The sequence below is a fragment of the Hipposideros armiger genome, unplaced genomic scaffold (assembly GCF_001890085.2).
Source record: "Hipposideros armiger isolate ML-2016 unplaced genomic scaffold, ASM189008v1 scaffold_233, whole genome shotgun sequence".
In the NCBI taxonomy this organism is placed as follows: Eukaryota; Metazoa; Chordata; class Mammalia; order Chiroptera; family Hipposideridae; genus Hipposideros; species Hipposideros armiger.
In genome coordinates this window covers 2,239,161-2,258,423 of record NW_017731583.1, presented here as the reverse complement: position 1 = coordinate 2,258,423, position 19,263 = coordinate 2,239,161, and the positions used below count along the sequence as shown (strand labels likewise).

The 19,263-nt window shown below is 39.3% G+C and overlaps 1 protein-coding gene across 1 annotated transcript in view; it reads right to left on the bottom strand.

Moving 5' to 3' along the window:
• Positions 1-19,263, bottom strand: part of LOC109389432 (keratin-associated protein 13-1-like) — a 134,140-nt gene that overhangs the window by 67,161 nt on the left and 47,716 nt on the right. The gene's annotated exons all lie outside the window — the stretch shown is intronic.

The following is a 19,263-nucleotide window of genomic DNA, read 5'->3' as shown; positions in this document are numbered from 1 at the left end:
CCGTCCAGAAGCCGGTGACTCATCTGCCTCGCCAGGGAGGAGCGCAGTGATGGTGCCAACTTGGGCCAGTGAAGCAACGTCCTCCACAAACTGGATTGAAGAGCAAAACGACAGCAACTTGTCTGTTCCCCTTCCCCCAATTCCCCAACACTGTTCCCATCCCCCCAATTCCCCAATAAAAATCTTTAAAAAAATAAAAAATAAAAAAATAAATAAAATATTGGGTTGTCGGAAAAGTAATGACACATTTTTGCAACGAAAAACATTGAAAAAATACATCATGACTTTTCCGACAACCCAATAGCTTGGCTATTTGTGAGGCTGAGTGTGTGCTCTTAAGTGGATCTCTCACTATTCAAGGCAACATAATGTAGTGGCTAAGAGCATGGATTCTGAAGTCAGATTTCCTAGGGTCTGAATCTTACCAGTGCTAGGCGAAGGTTATTTGAATTCCAACTGTGTAACTATGTGCAAGTTATTTAACCACTCTCCACCTGAGTTTTCTCAAATTCAATATTGAGATGATAATGATAGGGCCAATGTGAGACTTAATAGGTTAGTAATTTGATGCTCAGCACATGACCTTGGTTGTATGCAGGAAATGCTCAGTAAGATTTAGCAACATGATCAGCTAGCTCAAAGACTCAATATGAAGGGTGGAGGTGGGGATTTATAGATAAACCCAGAGATCTCCGTCAGATTAGGTAAACTAGTCACCTAAAAAATAAGTCATTTGCTGTTTTGTAACTTGAAAGCTGCAAGTAGCACCATCTACTAAGGAAAATGCTGAAAAAACACATGCCATGCCTTGTCGAAGTCGGCTTGCAAGGATCTCCGAGTCTATGACAAAGTCAGTGTTGATTTACCTGTCAGCTTTGTGGGTGGGTTAGACACAGGTCATCCCAAAGGGGACTATCTGAACCTAAAATCTATAGGCCACCACTGACACAGGTGCTTCTGTAGAGGGGTGGAGTTGAGAGGCAGATGAGGCCAGTCTGGAAAAGGCTGAATGAACACTGTTGGATCTCATCAATTGTAAGAGAGCAGATGGCAGTCACCACAGCATAGCATCCCTGAAGTCATGAGCGTGATGGCAGCCACGTGGCACTGGCAAAGGTGAGGAGAGACTTTATCTGCATGGCAGCTTCTCGGGATTCCAGTCACAGTCAATCATGTAAACATAAATGAAATGCATTTACAATGAAGATTGTTACAAATGCAACTCCAGTAGGCATGTCTGATAAGAGTTCAGCTCATTTAAACCACGGTTTCTGGAGTGGGAGACACAGCCATTTCATTTGCCTCCCAAGTATATACTCCTTTACTGGGTGTTTGGAAGATGTGATATTGGTAAGAAAGTGTCCAGACAATTAAGTTTGCAAACTTTCTACCATGCAATTAACACGGTAGAAAATTCGAGAGCTTAATTGTCCAACCTTGATGTGGTATGTGTGTGTGAAGGTGGGTGTGTAGCAGGAGAAAAGACCAACAGTGTTAAGCAAAGTCTTCATTTTCCAAGCTACTCTGTTCATCTTTCTAACCCTCACCAGGTTCTTTACAGGTTGAGCATGATCACTCCCTCAAGGAGATGTTAGTTGAAGAAGTGGCTGGTAGGTATCTAACCCAACATGGAACACATTAAAGCTCTTTGTAGAGAGAAAGTGTATAGGCTCAGGTACTGAAGACTCTTGGCAGTGGGATAGACAGTGGGGTGGTGTTCTGAAGAGATGCTTTGTAGGCAATTCAATGTAGTGAGCAGAAAGAGAATTGGCCTTGGATTATGACTGGACCTTGTTCAAATCCAAATTCTGCCATTTACTAGATGTGTGCCCTGGAACAAGTTCACATTTCTGAGACTCAGTTCCTTCATTGTAAAATGGAGATAATGCCCAATTCTTTGGATAGTTGTGACAACTAGTTGACCTCATGCCCATTAAATGCTTAGTGGAGTGTTTGTGTGAATATATTCAAGACATCATTTGACATTTTACCTGATATCTTTGGGCCTCAACCTCCATTTATTCTCATGATTTCTGTATACTTGATTTAAATGTTAGGACAGAGATCAAGAAAAGCCCACAAGTATCAGTGTAAAGGACAGAAGCAGTATGAAACATGACCCAGATAGTCTATGCAGTACAAATGAGGGCCGGCCGAGTGGCTCAGTTGGCTAAGAGCTCGCTCAAGAGTGTGAGCTCTGAGCAACAGGGTCGCTGGTTCGATTCCCGGCCCGAGCTGAGCTGCCGCTGAGCTGTCAACAGGTGGCAGGATGGCTCAGCTAAAAAAAAAGAAAAAACTACAAATGACTCAATGAGTCGATGCTACTGAACATTTTTCATGGATCAAAAAATTTACTTCCTGCCTGAACAGAAAGTGTCTGGTAGGATTTGTGCATGGACATCGCTTACTCTAGGCTCTCCAAGAGTGGGTAACAGCCTGATTTTCTCCTACAAGCCGAGCATAGTGAGTTTTAAGAACATTTTATTTTGGCTTATGCAGTACTATGCCAAGAGCCATAAAACGGCTCTTTAATTTGTTCTAATTATTTATTGAACATTGTGTATGTACTCGATCATTTTTATATTAGAGCTACAGCTTTGATAAGCAACAAAATATATCATAAGCCTATAGGTACAAATAGAGTAAACATCTAAAGACTAACTAAAATTTTAAATTAAAGAAACACCTTTTTGTGGTTGCAGAGTACTAAGTCACTTGCCTGACGTTTTGTATAACTTTCTCTGACATTATGGAAACAAATGCACTAATGGGATATAAAGAGACTTTTTCCTTGGAGCCCAGAGGCAAAACCAATATGGTTGCATCCAGACACAAGAACAAAAAAATCTCAAAGGTAAAAAACTGGAAATAGTTAAGTCCGTTGCTATTCTTCCATTACTTAATATGGTATTGCTTCAATTACAGGGCCAATGTCCCTGCAGGAGTTTAGTAAGTACTAATTGATAAAGATAACGAGAAAAGAAGACTGAAAATCAAAGAGAAGTCTAAGAATAACACTGCCCTTAGCAGTACACTGCCTTGTCACTCTTGCTTCATGGGCAGTGGCATGCTGCTTATTTAAATTAACTGTACGGATGGTAACCGCTGGATTAAAAAGCCCTCTTCTACCATCATAAACCCTGCCAGCCTTTACATTCGGGTTATTAACTTGTTTTTGTTTCTCCTTGGAAGGAGCTGTATTCACTTTGACACTCTCTATGTTAGGAAACTGACGTAGCTGAAATTGTCAAGAACAAAGTATCTTCCTCTACACTTCATATTTTATTAAATTAAACTGAAGGAGAGAGTGAAAGAAAGAAATTAAAAGTTTAGCTATACTGAGAGTCACAAGCGCTCTAATGTGTTTATTTCATGATCTGGTTTAGAGTAAATCACAGTAAAGCTTTGTCATGATCACAGGTGTACTTACTAGATTCAAGTTAGAACATTCGTTATTACTAAGAGAAATATTAATAGTTCTTAGAAACCTTTCTCAAGAAATAGAAACAGGAATCAGTGTCGTTCTTTCATTTCCCAAACCTATATTTGTTCAGCAGGTTGCTTAAAGTGGGCCTCCTCCGAGTTTCCTGTCTCCTGGGGCTTTGGCTGTGGGTGGCTTGGTCCCCAGGAGTCTGGTTTAATTCCTGCAGTGAATGATGATAGCAATCAAAGCATTGATCTTGACATGATCCTGGACGGGTTCCTAATGCAAGGCCAGTGCTCTGGGCCCTACGGCTCCAAATGGAACGCTAGGCAGTCAAAACACAATATGCTGTATTCTGGCTCACTGAGCTTTCCTCTGAAGGACATACAGCATCCTAAGCTGTGTTTTGTTCTAAAAGACGTCCAATCAGAGGTAAGCGATTTCCATACCTCTGTGAGGGAGCTGAGTGAAATGCTGATGGCTTAAATATTTTGGACAAAGACCCATTGACCATTTTTGCATGGGTTCTTCTTATGCTCCCTCATTTTTATCACAGTGACATTTTCATAGACTCGTAATTATTCCTAAATGTGTGAGGGATCTTCATTGAGCTTCACTCATGCAGTTGAGCAAATATACATGCCAGGGTTGTGTGATTTACCCACGCAGAGTTGCAGCTAGAACGCTCATTCTGGTACCCCACTGACCAGACACCAAAGTGTCCCTCATGAGAAGTGTATTAAAAATATTTAAATGCACTAAGCACAACAATTTTTAGTGAGCCCTGTATGTACATTTAAAGGTCACACATAGCACATTAAAAACCTTTACTGGATCATAAATGTGGCTTATTTTAAATTGATATACGAGCTGTAGTAAACATTAATCTATCTGAAGAATCCCAACTATCTTTTAATGCAGGTTGGAATATTATTTCTCTAAACGCAGAGTTTGCTGAATGATTAAGACTCCAGGCCCCTTCTTTAAGAGACTCAATGAATACTTGTCTAAGGCTGTAACCAGGCATTCTTCCTGGCATCTAAATAATGGAGTTACGTTTAGCCCTGTTTCTGAAACAGTGAGTCAGAATAAAGTCTGCGCTGGATGCCAATATTCACTACTACAAATTGCTAGGAGCCACATCACAAAAGGGGAAGTCGCCCCGAATGTGGGTACTTGGTCTAGAATCTACACTAAGGTCATCTTGTCTTTCAATAATTGTGCAGCTGAAAACTACAGCTATCATTCCCTCAGGGGTTACTGCTGTTTCTGTCATCTTGTCAAAAAACTCTTTCCTGCATGTAAGCCTCTGCTTAGCCATTAGTGGTCATGGCAGAACCAGCTCTTGAAGGACTGCCAAGAAACCAGAAAGGAATCACTAGCTGCCAACTAACATGTCTGTACCCTCCTCCTGTGAATAACTCCCTACACCCCTCTGCTTGTGGTGTTTCCAGCCTCTGCCACACAGTCATTGTCTACCTTTGTCTTCCAAAGTCTTTATTCCTTGCTACCCAGCAACCTGCACTCAAAACATTGTGCTCTATGGACAGTAATTTCTGTCCTAGCATTTACAGGTCACATGGCTGCTCTTCCCTGGGATGTCTCCTTGGACTCGTCCACAATAGGACTTAGCAGATGTTGACCCCTGGTGGAGTGTCTTTACTTGTTAATAACTGAGCTACATATTCAACAGTTTTTGCCCCTGAGTTTCATATCTTATACCTCGAGGTATTTTGAGTAATCCCTTCATAGTTGTCAATTGCTAAATAAAGGACCTAAACATTTTTACTTAACCAAGTTGGAAGAGGTAGACAGTCTCTTAAAAGACCACATTATATGGCTGTATTGTTTTCAAAGAAAAAATCTAACATACTCATCTATTGTTTTACTATTCAGACTTAAGACTGTTCAGTAACTAAGCCACGGTTCACAATTTGTTTTTTTACTGTCAGTTTTGTTTTTGTTTTAATGCCCTCTAAGCTTTTGAGATAAACTTTCAACATGGCATCACATTTTCTTTATCTTCTAATAACTTTGAGTAATCTCTACTAGTGACTACTACATAAATACATATATTTGTCAAAATTATTTTGATATATTATGATTATTGCATTTATACTAAATTTTCTGTTTTATTAAATGATTGTTTAAAGGAACAGAGTTAATTATAACATTGCAGGGCCACAATTTCAATTAGAAAACAGAAATCTTTGGAAAGGGGCAATGACAACTGTGAAAGGTCTGAGATTTTACCCTACTTGCAAGCTAACAAATTAACCTGTCACAGCTTCATGGATGCTGGCAGAAGACATGAGACAACTGGATCAGAGACAAAGGCTTTAGTATTCATGGCAATAGCAGAAGCCGGAGCATTAGCATTTGCACCAATTCCTTGAGCCTCAATTCCCATAGGGCAACAGAAGAGGGCTGGATGACATGTGCATATGCAGTGAGTTGTTTTATAGGAGAGGGACCCAGAGATCAGGAAGCCTGGGTTGAAAAGATAATTCAGAACAGAGGGAACCAGTGACTCTACTCTGAAGACATGCAGAAACACAAGGGTCCTATGGGGACATTTTTTTTCTCCCGATACTAACACTTGTCTCTATATTGCACTGCCTCTGATGCATTTTCCTGTGAGTATACCACTGCATTGGCTACTCTGATTAGTCTGACCAATAGAGGTTGCAACCAAATCTATTCAATATGCCTCACTTAGTATTTAAGTAAGGATATTATTAATAGGTCCCCAAGCAGCAATCAATGGGTACAGGCTGTCTTCCTTTGCCAAAGGCTCCAATCAGCAAAATCATCAGTCACAGAGACTTGGAGCTCAAAGGAGTCCCAAAGGTACTAGCAATTCTCTACAAATAGCTCTTCACAATCAGAAGAATCCCCTTTGGAATTTATTGAATGGAGAGGTACAGGACTATAACACTTGCAAAAACAAAAGTACATTGAAACGGCCCCAAAGGTCCAACCCACAGGGTCACATTATCTTCTCTTCCCTATTATGATATCTTTTAAAATTCCATTCCTGAATCCAAGCATTCTCCTATCTCCCACTGGACTGGGTAGAATGGTGACTTGGGCACATACATATACAGAATAGAGCTATAGAAGTTTGGATCCCTCTTGTCTCATGAGATCCCCAGCAAATTTAAAGAAATTCATATGGCCTCAGTCTTTCTTGGGAAAAGAGAGACATTTGTTCTATACTGACTTACCTACCCTGATTCATCTTTCTTCTCAGAGTGACTGATGTCAGGACACGGGGGGTGGTCATCAAGTACATTGGGAGTGGGGGGAGGGAGCGAGGGAGGGGCAGGGAAAGGGAGGGGGAGGAAGAGAGGGAGAGAGAGAAAAAGAGAGAATAGAGTTCAACACCAATAAGCAAAGTGCCTTCACTTTTGTTTTTCAGCAACAAGTCACCTGTTAGGAGTTCAAACAATCCTCTAATGTTTTTAGTTCATCAATGACCTATATTGGGAAGCAACATCATACTGACATCATTTATTTAAACCTTGGGAATTCCATGACTCAGCAGTCACAACCATGTTCCTTTCTAGCTATGGATCACAGGGTTTGTACCTTTGGATGCCTCAAATTTGAGACACACAATAACAGCCATTTTTTAAAAAGAATATACAGGGCCAGCCGAGTGGCGCGATGGTTAAGAACTGGCTTGGGACACCAGAGGGCCCCGGTTCGGATCCCACATATGAGGGCCAGTGACACTGCCCTCCACAGCTAAGATGCTGAACAACAGCTCAACCTGGAGCTGGGCTGCCGTGAATCGCTGGCGATGGCGTAGGCTGCAGTCCCTGTGGCAGTGGGTTGCCATGGGCTACCGTGTGTAGCCAGCAGCCGCAGTGAGCGGCCAGCAGCCACTATGAGTGGCTGTCCAGAAGCCGGCGACTGATCTGCCTCCTCCGGGAACAGCGCAATGATGGTGCCAACTTGGGCCAGTGAAGCAACGTCCTCCACAACTAGACTGAAGAACAAAAAAAAAACGACAACAACTTGTCTGTTCCCTTTCCCCCAATTCCCCAGCACTGTTCCCATCCCCCCAATTCCCCAATAAAAATCTTAAAAAAAAAAGTATCCACCTAAATGGGCCTGGAGGAGATCCAAGATGGCGGAGTAGATAAATACTGTGCCTGCTTCCTCACGTTAACACACTAAAATTGAAACTAAACTTTAGAACAATCAACCTGGATAACCATCTGAAATCTGGCTGAACAGAAGTTTTATAACTAAGGATATAAAGATGAAACCACATCGAGAATGGTAGGAGGGGCAGAGAGGCTACCTGCACTAGTCCTAAACCTCCATGTGAAAATAAGGAGGAATACCTTAGCCGGTGGAGGTTCCCACTGGAGGAGCGAAAGACCCGAGCCCCACACTGACCTCCCCAGCTCAGAGTACCGATGCCAGAAAGAGGAGCCCCCGCACCTGTCTGTGAAAAACAGTGAGGATTCAAATCACCTGGGTGGGATGGAAAGCTGCGGGAAACCCAGGCGTTCTCTTAAATGGCCCACACATAGACTCACTCGTTCGCAGGCACTCACTTTGGGCTGCAGCGAAGGGACAGTGACTTGGGGGCATTAAAGGCATAGGGGGAGCAGGCTGAGGTATGTGGTTTTGAGGCCAGGGCTGGAGGACAGTAGCCATTTTCTCTGTGTGGAATCCTTCTCCTGTGCAGCCAAGCAGGCAGCACCCTCTTTAATGTGTTGAGCTGCCCCCTATGTTTATGGCTGAGTCTGAATCTGATTGGTCTGGTGAGCTCGGGGCTCTGCCCTGCTGACTTACTGGGACCCTGCTCCATCCAACTCACACACAGCTGGAGGCACTTTCTCCATGAGCAGCCAGGCCCTCCCACATTGCACTCTTTCTTCAAAAACTTATCCGAGTCCACAGGCCAAAGGCAGGTTATGACTGGTCTCCATGTTCTTTGAGACTTTCCCTGAGTAGCTCCAGGCTCAGCACTGGCACCAAACCAGAGTCTACATTAACCAGGTGACCACAACTCTTCCACTCTAGTGACTCCCTGAGACCCTGACTCACCCAACTCATGCACCCCATGAGACTTTATCAGCTGCTGAAACTTAAGGGAGATGGCAGGTGGCAGCAGGCCTTGAGGTGTCCTGGATTTTTGCAGAGCTACCCCAGACCCAGTACTGGTGGCAGCTGTCCTCAGTTCACAGCGTAGCCTCTCACACATGCCTCCAGGGTTAGCACAGGCAGTGAAAAACCACAGATCACTTTGTGGTTACTACCAGGTAGTCCCCAGCTGGTCACAGGCAGTGAGTGACCTAGGCCTGCACTGGAGCCTCCCTCAAGAGGCCCCAGAACCAACACACTTGGAGGTTGGCTTCAGACTACAGCAGAGCAACATTTAATTAGCCCCACAAGCAGCACACACAAAGGGTGGTCTCAACAAGTACCAGAGCCAGCTGGGGCAAATCCCACTCACTGGAGTAAGCTCCCCATGCAGCACTCCATAAGCTGTGGACATGGCCAAACCCCACAGCCAGTCAGCCTGAGGGTAAATCTCACCCACTGAGATGCCAATAGCAATCAAGCCTCAACTATAACAGGAAGCCACATACCACCAACACAAGGGACATTCTTGGAGTACCTGGAGCAAGTGACCAGGGAGTCTGTACCAGGGCCCCACAAGGCACCTACTATATAAGGCCACCCAGCTATAACTGGGAGACATAGCAGATCTGCCTCATACATAGAAACAAACACAGAGAAGCAGCCAAAATGAGGAAACAAGGAAATATATCCTAAATAAAAGAACAGGAGAAAACTCCAGACAAATAATCAAACAAAATGAAGGTAAGCAACCTACCAGAAACAGAGTTCAAAACAATGTTTATAAGGATGTTCAAGGAACTCAGTGAGAACTTCAACAAAGAGATAGCAAGCATAAAAAAGGACATAGAACCCATGAAAAAGAACCAGTCAGAAGTGAGGAATACAACAACTGAAATGAAGAATGCACTAGAAGGGATCACCAGAAGACTAGATGAAGGAGAGGATTGAATCACTGATTTGGAAGATGAGATAGCAGAAAACACCCAATCAGAACAGCAAAAAGGAAAAAAAAAAACAAAAAAATGAGGAGAATTCTTAAACAACATTCGTACCAGAAGAAGAGAGAAAACAAGGGATTGAGAACCTATTTGAAGAAACAATGACTGAAAACTTTCCTAATCTGGTGAAGGAAATAGATATACAAGGTCAGGAAGCATAGAGAGTCCCAAACAAGATGAACTCAAACAGGCCCACACCAAGACACATTATAATTTAAATGTAATGAACAACGTGGGAAATATAGTCAATAATTTTGTGGTAGCGTATTATGGTGTCAGATGGTTGCTGGACCTATTATGGTGATCACTTCTTTAGGTATCTAAATGTTGGATAACTATGGTATACCACTGAAACTCATATAATATTGTATGTTAGCTATATTTTAAATACAAATCTTAAAGAATAAAATTATAAAATAAGAAATAAAAAAGAGGTCACCTTAATTTGGGGCATCTATTTCCCTGTTAATAAGATAACATCCCTTTTTTACTCACCCAGTTTTAACATAATGTCTAAAGGAGATTTCCAAAGTGGTGGGTAGAACTGCAAGAATTTACATAGAATTCCAAAAGTCAGTTTTTTATTTTATAGAGGGTCATCTTCATCAGTATTATAAACCCAATCCAAGGTACTCAACACCTCATCTATGGTGTCCCATAGGAGTTTTACTATCTCTGGGAAATTTCCCTGAGAGAAACAAAACTTCCTTATAGAGACCCCACTGTAAAAACTCTTTGATCTTTTACCATCACCTCTGAATGGATCTAAGGTGGTCAAGATGCAGGATGGGCTGAACTGGGAGGTGGTCCAGTTGTTCCCACTCTTCCTTCACAGGAGAGGGCACATCACTTCCTAATGCTCCACGAGAACCAGCCAAAGATTTAACAAATTAACTAGTTTCTGATCATAGCATTAGTGAATTTTCTTTATTTCAAGTTCAGTGTAGGTGTATATGTCTATAAATGTCTGAAAGAAGGTACAACCTTCTGTCCACTCAGATGAATCTCTGTACTAGTTAATACATTGGGGAAAACTTTCCTCCTGCTCAAATCAAGGCACTGTTTGGTCTGCTGTCTTTGAATCTGTTTCACAGAAGCTGGCTTTCAATCACTTTCCCACTTCCTTCTTATTAACAGATAATAAGTGTTAATTAACAGGCAATAAAATGATGCCCATTCACCATACAATTTGATCAACATGTTCACTTTATTCCAATGGGCTTCCCTTAAATTCCATTAATCAACCTGCAAGGTAATCTTCTTCCCTCTTTCAGAAAGCTATGTCTCTGTCAACATCCCATGTTAGTTTCCAGGGGAAAAGATGAGAGTGTATGGGAGTGTTGTGGGGAAGGGAGAAGATGAACGGGTACATGATCCAGAGCAGTCACAGAAGAGTACAGAATTCTTGTGACTAGTTAGCATATCCAACCCATTCCCACCCCCTGCCCTTTTTTTTTGGCTGAAAGTTCTTTAAACTTCTTATGGAATAAACCAACCAGTGCCTTCTAGTTTAGATATTATGTCTGGCCATATTTTATTTTGTTGATATTTTGATTTCCAAGTCAATATATCAAAAGAAAGTCATCACTGGGAAAACAGGGTAGCTAAGAAATGCTCTGTAATACCTATGGTCATTCTAGCTTGAGTCTCTTGGATTTCTTTATTTCTTTAATTTTATGTATGACCATTAAAGCCTGAAGTCAATTCATCCATGATAAAGCCTAATGTTGAAATTCTAGGTATTGGATGATTATTATAAAAGGTATTATTTTCTTCATCATAAAATTAGGTCTTCCATAGTCTTAGTAATTTTCATACTATTTTTAAGGTACATATTGATTTAGGATTTTTTTCTTTTGTAAGTTAAAGGACCATTTGCTACAAGCATTTCAGGTAGAAAAGTGTCCCTCATTCCTTCAATTCCTCTGGAGAAGAACTCTTGGTGAGATAAGATGTAAGCATGAGAATGGAACAAACATCCTTTTCTTATTTGTAACATTAAAAAAAAAATAGTTACGGGCCGGCCGAGTGGCGCGATGGTTAAGAACTGGCTTGTGATGCCAGAGGGCCCCGGTTTGGATCCCACATATGAGGGCCAGTGACACTGCCCTCTACAGCTAAGATGCTGAACAATAGCTCAACCTGGAGCTGGGCTGCCGTGAGTCGCCGGCGACGGCATAGGCTGCAGCCCCTGTGGCAGTGGGTTGCCATGGGCTACCGTGTGTAGCCAGCAGCCAGTGTGAGCGGCCAGCAGCCACTGTGAGCAGCCATCCAGAAGCCAGCGACTGATCTGCCTCACTAGGGAAGTGCGCAATGATGGTGCCAACTTGGGCCAGTGAAGCAACGTCCTCCACAACTAGATGGAAGAACAAAACGACAGCAACTTGTCTGTTCCCCTTCCCCCAATTCCCCAGCACTGTTCCCATCCCCCAAATTTCCCAATTAAAAAAAATCTTTAAAAAAATATAGTTGCTATTTATGGTAACCAACTCTCAGGTTTTTAGAGTATATACTCACTGATAAACTTACCTGAATATAAAATAAGAGCATCCCTAGAGGTATTAGTCAATGAAAGTGATGAGAGGTTTTCAAATATTATGAAAAAAGTTCCAGGAAAAAAAAAATCTCCTCAGCTTGGGGAAAAAAAATTTATGAAAACCTTGAAATATCCAAGAAACCAATAGAGAACAGGATAAAGACTTGAATCACTTAAATGTCAGTCTTTCAACTCAAGAAGAGCGATTCTCTATCTTTTATGAAGTGTAATAAGTAATGCTGCAGAGGAAACAGATGTTTTAGGTAACTCTGAGTCTTCATTTGGCCTTGAGTGCTGTTCTATCAGGCAGGATAAAGACTTGTTAGGGCCAAAGACCTATTGATTTTAGTGGGATTGCTGAGTTGCCGAGAAGCCATAGCATTGTGATTTTGACCCCATGTTGTGTTCAACAAGAACAACAACAACAACAAAACAAACTAGAAAACCTTTATATTCTAAAATGATATTTCTTATTGTAAAATCTCTCCCCAGAGTTCCTGTGTGCTTATAGAATCTGGAGTAAGAGAGGCTGGGAGAGGTGCTATGCAAGGCAATAACTGAACTAGTATTTTCTGTGACCTGGAGGCAAACTGCATTCTTCCCCCAGCTGCGGAGTATGTTATGTGAGAAAATCTTAAATGAGCACTATAATAAACCTATGTCTCTCATTTTTCTAGTAAGTTTATAGTAAATTTTTGCTTTCACTGTGAAAAGCTCTCAAAGAACCAAAGACAATGATTTGTTCTAATTTATAAAACAAAGGGCCAAACGGGTTAAAACAAAGTATGTTGACATTTTTAGCAATACAAACCCAAATAAAGCCACACTGTCTCAGTATAATTATTACTGAGAAGTAAAAATAAGATATAAATTAAATAAAATATATTTTATTTATAAATGATCAGTATAATAGGAGATATATAAAGCTGACATGAGTTCAAAGGGAAAATGCATTACTTCTTGTTGGGCAAAAATGGAGGTTTCCTGGTCGTGGTTATGTTTGAATTGGGCTGTACAGAATAAGTAGAATAAGCAGAGACAAGATAGAAAAGCACTCAAGTAGGAAAAGGGAAAACCAGCAACTTGAGACATTCACTGAGAATGGCATATAGGGTCATCGGGAATGCCATAGAAAGAAGACATGAAGGACTTATGCTTGGGAATGTATGTTGGGCCCAAATTGTGATACCATTGAATGACAACTTAAGGACCTTTGATTTTTATTCTTTGGTCAATAAAGAGGAATTCAAGATAACTGCAAACAAGGAAGAGACATTACCTGAGCTATATTTTACTATTGATCTCATCCTTGGGAATATGATAGAGATAGGAGTATTTGTGAAGATAGTTTTATAGTAGTTTAAGCCTATGTGACTCAGAGAATATGGTACCATAATTAGAAATAAAGTTCATAGCAGGAGGAATCAACTTTGGAAAAAGCACTGTGTATATATAAATATTTAATTTGAAGTAAGGTTTCCCAGTGGAAATGATCTAACAGATAACTGTAAAATCAAGAACAGAGATCAGGGAAGAGATCAAGCCAGTAATTATGAATATAGAGGAATTTATGTAGAGCCATCAATTAACTTTTAAGGTTAATGAAATGCAGATTGATAAGAATGAAGAAAAAAGGGTCAAGAATGATCTAAAGTCAGAGAATAGAAAGAGGAAAAGAGGTCGATATGAAGACAAAACAAATATTCTGTGTAATAGAAACAGAACTGTGAGATTAGAGCATTTCTAAAATAGACATAGGCCAAGGTTTCAAAGTAGAGAGTACGAGCAGCAATGTTAAATGTGCCATAGAGTTAAGATTGAGGGTAAAAATTGATATTGAATGTAGGAAATTCATCACTGGTGATTTTTAAGATGAGAGCTTACCTATTGGTGTGGATAAAAATTAGATTTCAAAAAAAAATGAGTGGAGAAAATACTTTAAGACATGAGGTTAGGCAATGGTTTCTTAGATACAACATCATAAACACATCCATAAATTAAAAATTAATAAATTGGACTTCATCAAAATTAAAAATGTCTGCTCTTCAAAAAGTCACTATTACAGGAATAAAAAGACAAGCCACAGACTGGTAGAAAATATCTGTAAATCATACATCCAATAAAAGAGTTGTATTTAAAATATTTAAGGAACTCTCCAAACTCAACAATAAGAAAGCAAACAACCCAATAATAAATGAACAAAACATTTATTCACTAAAAATAAATATACAGATAGAAAATAAGCAATGAATATGCTCAACATCATCACTCACTAGTAAATTAAAATCACAATTAAATACCACTATACACTTAATAGAATGACTAAAATTTTTGAAAGTCTGACTATGTTAAATGTTGGAAAAAAACATGAATGGACTTGAATTCTTATACACTGCTGATGGGAATACACATAATGCAGTCACTTTGAAATTGACGCTTCCTTGAAAGTTAAACATCATAATATCAAATCATTTCACTTCTAGGTATTTATCCAAGAGAAATGAATGCATATGTCCTTCAAACACTTGTACGCAAATGTTCATAGCATTTGTGTGTTTATAATTTCCAAAAACTGCACACAACCCAATAGTCCCTCAACATATGGATGAATAAACAAATTAAGTTATATCCATACAATGGAATACTACACAGCAACACCAAGCATGAGCCACTGACATATGCTTCTGAGTGAATCTAAAAATATGTATTCTGAGTGAAAGAAGGAAGAAAAAAAGAGTATATACTGTATAATTTTATTTCATTTAATAAAGTGTTAGGGCATGAAAACTAATCCAAAATGATAGGAAGATCATTGGTTGCCTAGGGTCTAAGGTAGGAGGGAGGTGAGGTGGAAAGGGGTGGAAGGAAGGACTACACAAAGGCATGAGGAGATCTGAGGTGCAATGGATATGATTACGATCTTAATTTTTGGTATACACAAATGTCAAAACTCATCAGATTTTACTCTTTAAATATGTTCAGTTCATTGCACATCAATTATACCTCAATAAAGCTGATAAAATATACAGGCAAAGAGAGGAAATTGAAAAAGATCTTGGAAAGGTGAAATGGAACAATTTGAGGGTTTAACTATAAATATTGTAGTAGAAGGGATATCACCACCTTCACTGTCTATAATACAGGCAAGAGAGGATGTGTTAATTAATACAAAACAGTTTCCTAACATCATCCATAGAAAGTTCTTGTGTATAAATGAAGTGGGAATGAGGGGAGCAAATTTTACACAAATAATGTACAAACCATATGTAGAAACATATCTAAGAATGTTACAATATAGTAAAAATTCAGTTGAAAGTAGATTACATCCTTACAGCCTTATCAGTTACCCCAAACTCTACATTGGTGATCAGGGACTTATTTAATTCTTCCAATGAATTATAATTTAATGATTTTACTCATGACATCCAACAGGGTATGCTAAATTTAGGATGCTTCATTATGTTGAAGGTTGCAATGGACTGACTCCAGATAATTGGTTGTCTTCTCTGAGCCAAGCTATGATAAATATTAATCAGGGATATTAGAATGAGCAGGAGAAAAACTTGACAAGGTGTTTTCAATCCCTCTAAACCTCTTTCCATCTCTGTGTTCTTTTATATTCCTTGAAAGTTGACTTTGCCTTGTCAAAATGGATAGATGGTGAGAAAAGTATATGAAAGAGATTACTGAGTTGGCTAAGAAAAGGTCAATTTTTATTTGATAAAGAAAGCCTAAGTTATATTTTGTGAAAGCTATAATGTTAGTCATCAAATATTTATTAAGAATCGACTAGGTTTCCTCACATGTACTGAAAATAATGATCAGGCCTACTGGAATAGGGATGTTGTGAAGATTAAATCAGTTAATACATGTAAAACATGTAGAACCATGTTTGATATATAATGAGGACTCAGTAAAAGTAGCTAATAAGAGTTCTATAATATAGTCTGGAAATAAGACACATACAGAAAGAATGTTTTGTTTGCAATGTAAAGGAGTGTGTGTGTGTGTGTGTGTGTGTGTGTGTGTGTGTGTGTGTGAGTTAAGTAATAATAATTATACAGATTTAAGGCTGGAGGTATCTAGGTTGGTAAGGTAGTATTTATAAAGAAGGGGCTAATTAAGCTAAAGCCTGAATGAAGGATAAAATTAAAGAATTATTCCAAAGGGGAAAAGGGGAAAATGAATAAAGAGATGTGAAATGAGGACAGATGTGGGCTAACTGGAGACATGAACAGGCAATCCAGAAAGACTGAAGAGAATTTCTATTAGGAAGCAGGGAAAGACTAATTAAGTGTTTGGACAACTCTCTGTGGACAAAGGGAAGTCATCAACATTTTTGAGAAAGAGAGCCAAATGATGAAATTAATTTTAGGAGTATTAATCTAAATACAGTATTTAGGCTACAGAGAAGACATTAGCAAAAGGTGTCAAGATGGCAGTAAGAAAGGTATGTGTTCACCAAAGGGGAACAAAACCCAACTTGAGTGATGGCGGTGAGGACAGAGGGGGAAAAAAATGGATGAAAAGACATAATATTAGTGGATCAAGTAAGAAAAGCATTACAAATAGATTTTCACTCTTTCCAATCTATGCTGCAATTTAATCAGAGCACTCTCTTCTTGAAATCAGTTACTGGATCACCATACTTGCAGGACAAAATCTTAACTACTGCCTTGATGATTGAATTAGATTCAGTACGTGAATCTCAGTTTAATTATTACAACTTGCCTCTAAGAACACTTCACTGAAAGCGCTGTGTAGTCATTTTTTCTGCCTTTACGCTTTCTGCCATAGTCTGAAGTGTCTTTTCCTTCCCCAAACCCCCTGCTACTTCCTTCTAGCCTTCAAAATTAATACCAAATGCCAATGTTTAGGCAAACCAATAAGCAACGTTTGCCATTCCCTGTACACCATTGATCCATGAATAGAATGTAGTGAACACTGACATGGATGGTGTGCCTGTCTTATCACATCCACAAGAACGGATGTATGTGGAAGCAGGCTCTGATGGCATCTTGGTATCATGGCCAACATCTATCATTATGTTTTGCATAAACAAGGTTCTCAATAAATATGTGTTGCCTGCATGCATGCAAGCTATGTAATTTATTGGCACGCTTTTATTGTTGCAATGCTCTGAGGATTCCTTGTGTCCAAGAGAGAGAAATTCAGGGTTTTTCCTCTAGAATAGGAGAGGTAACACCCCAGGTTAATTGAAGTAAAAGCAACAAAGCGAATAAATCTGGAAGAGCCCACAGGATGCCCATGTCCTCAGCCTATCTTTAGGCTCTTGCATCAGAAGCAGAGCCCGGAACCTGTAGTTTATAGGAGGCAGGTAACGAGGTACCTGCTGTGTTGCCCACATGAGCTCTTCCCTTTTAGTGATGCAGTCACTATCAAATAACATCAGTTCCACGTGTGTTATATTAAGGTAACCTTACATTCAGGGCACTGCGTTTTCTAAAATTCTGTGGATATTTTTTCAGTGTTACCTACCCACAATAGGAAAAATATAACTCTCCTGGTCTAAAGGAACTAAACCCAAGGTGGTACTCCTTGGAATGGGTTAAGGCTGCCAAAGCAAGAAGATAAATTATGCAAGTACAGTATCTTCCAATTTACATTTAAGATTTTCTTCCATCTAGATTTATGTTTTAAATGACACCAAAAAGTAGATATTATTAATATTCCCATTGCTCCATAAAATGATACTGATAGTGACTGGGGAATCAGAGAAATTATGCAAATTTCTCTAATAGATGATGATATCACTGTGCCCATATACTGTCATCTTGGATAATGGGAGAAAAAAACATTGAGAGGGTGAAGGACCACCAAACAAAACTGCCTTTGTTCAAATGTTTTTTCTTCATATCAATTATTGTGACTTTCTACATCTCAAGTTTTCTTATATGAATACTTGAAATAGTAAAATTTACTGTAAAAAATGGTGAGAATAAAGTGACATTACACAAGTGGGTACCCACACTGCAAGGTGTTGCCCAGACTAGACACTAAATGAATGCTAGTTTTTTTCTTATTCCACACCCATTCTCTTCATGCAAAGAAACTCTTTTGTTTATACATACAACATAAACAATACCTACACACAAATATGTTGATGTACTAAAGATGCAGGTGTTGGGCTCTTGTTAATATTAGAGAAGAGCAGGCATAAATAACATCAACACATCAATTTGGTGAGCATTCAATTAAATATGGCAGTACTTATTACTGATGCCATTCAGCGGCTCCCGCCAGGATTTCACAAGAAGACTCTAACTATGTTTACAAAGGTATCAGGTGACGAAAGCAGGCAGGATTGGGGGAATTCCTCAAATGCATGAGGTACAAGTCATCAAAGGGTAGTGTTCTCTGACCTAAAATACTGAGATAATTTCAATGTGTTAGTACAGGACCTGTATAATTTTCATATTCCTATTCCTGGTAGTAAAATAGTCCTATATTGGCTCATAGAGAAACCAATCTTGTATTTCAAATTCTACTTCTCCTGGACAGAGAGAGACCCAATAGATGTGGGTGTGTCCACTGAACATTAAAATACAACGAAGTGTTGTGACTTACACTGGATTTTAAAGGAAATTGGAAAATCGATCAAACAGATAATGAAAATGCCCATTAATATAGTCACTGGAGCTGCTACATATGTCGGTATATGAACAAGACAATGGAATGGTTGAGGTTAAACACAATCATGAATTTTTAAAACCAATTTTTACCAGAAAAAAAATGCCCAAATACCAATCAAAGTGTTTATGCTTAGACAAACTCTACATTTATCTGATGCTATTACCCATATAAAGCAGTTTAGAAGCTTCTCTCTGGAAACTGGTATAAGGACCAATGTGAGAAACAAAACTAAATCTTAATCACTGTCAACTTTTTAAAAAATTTTTTTATGAAAAACATTAGTTTTCAGTTGGGACATGAGTAACAATGAATACATAATCCTATAATAGCTATGAAAAATGTCATTTTGTTCAATTGTCTTTAAGAGGTTCTGTTGATTTGCCTTTGATAACTGTAGGATCCATAGATTTAACTGACCCCAACGTGTTTGTCTATATTATGGCTACTTTAAACATAAACCAGCTTTCAGCTTAATTCAGTTTATTTATTTATTGAGATGAATAAGAGGGGCATGACTTTTTTAAATAAAGATATTTTGGTGGGAA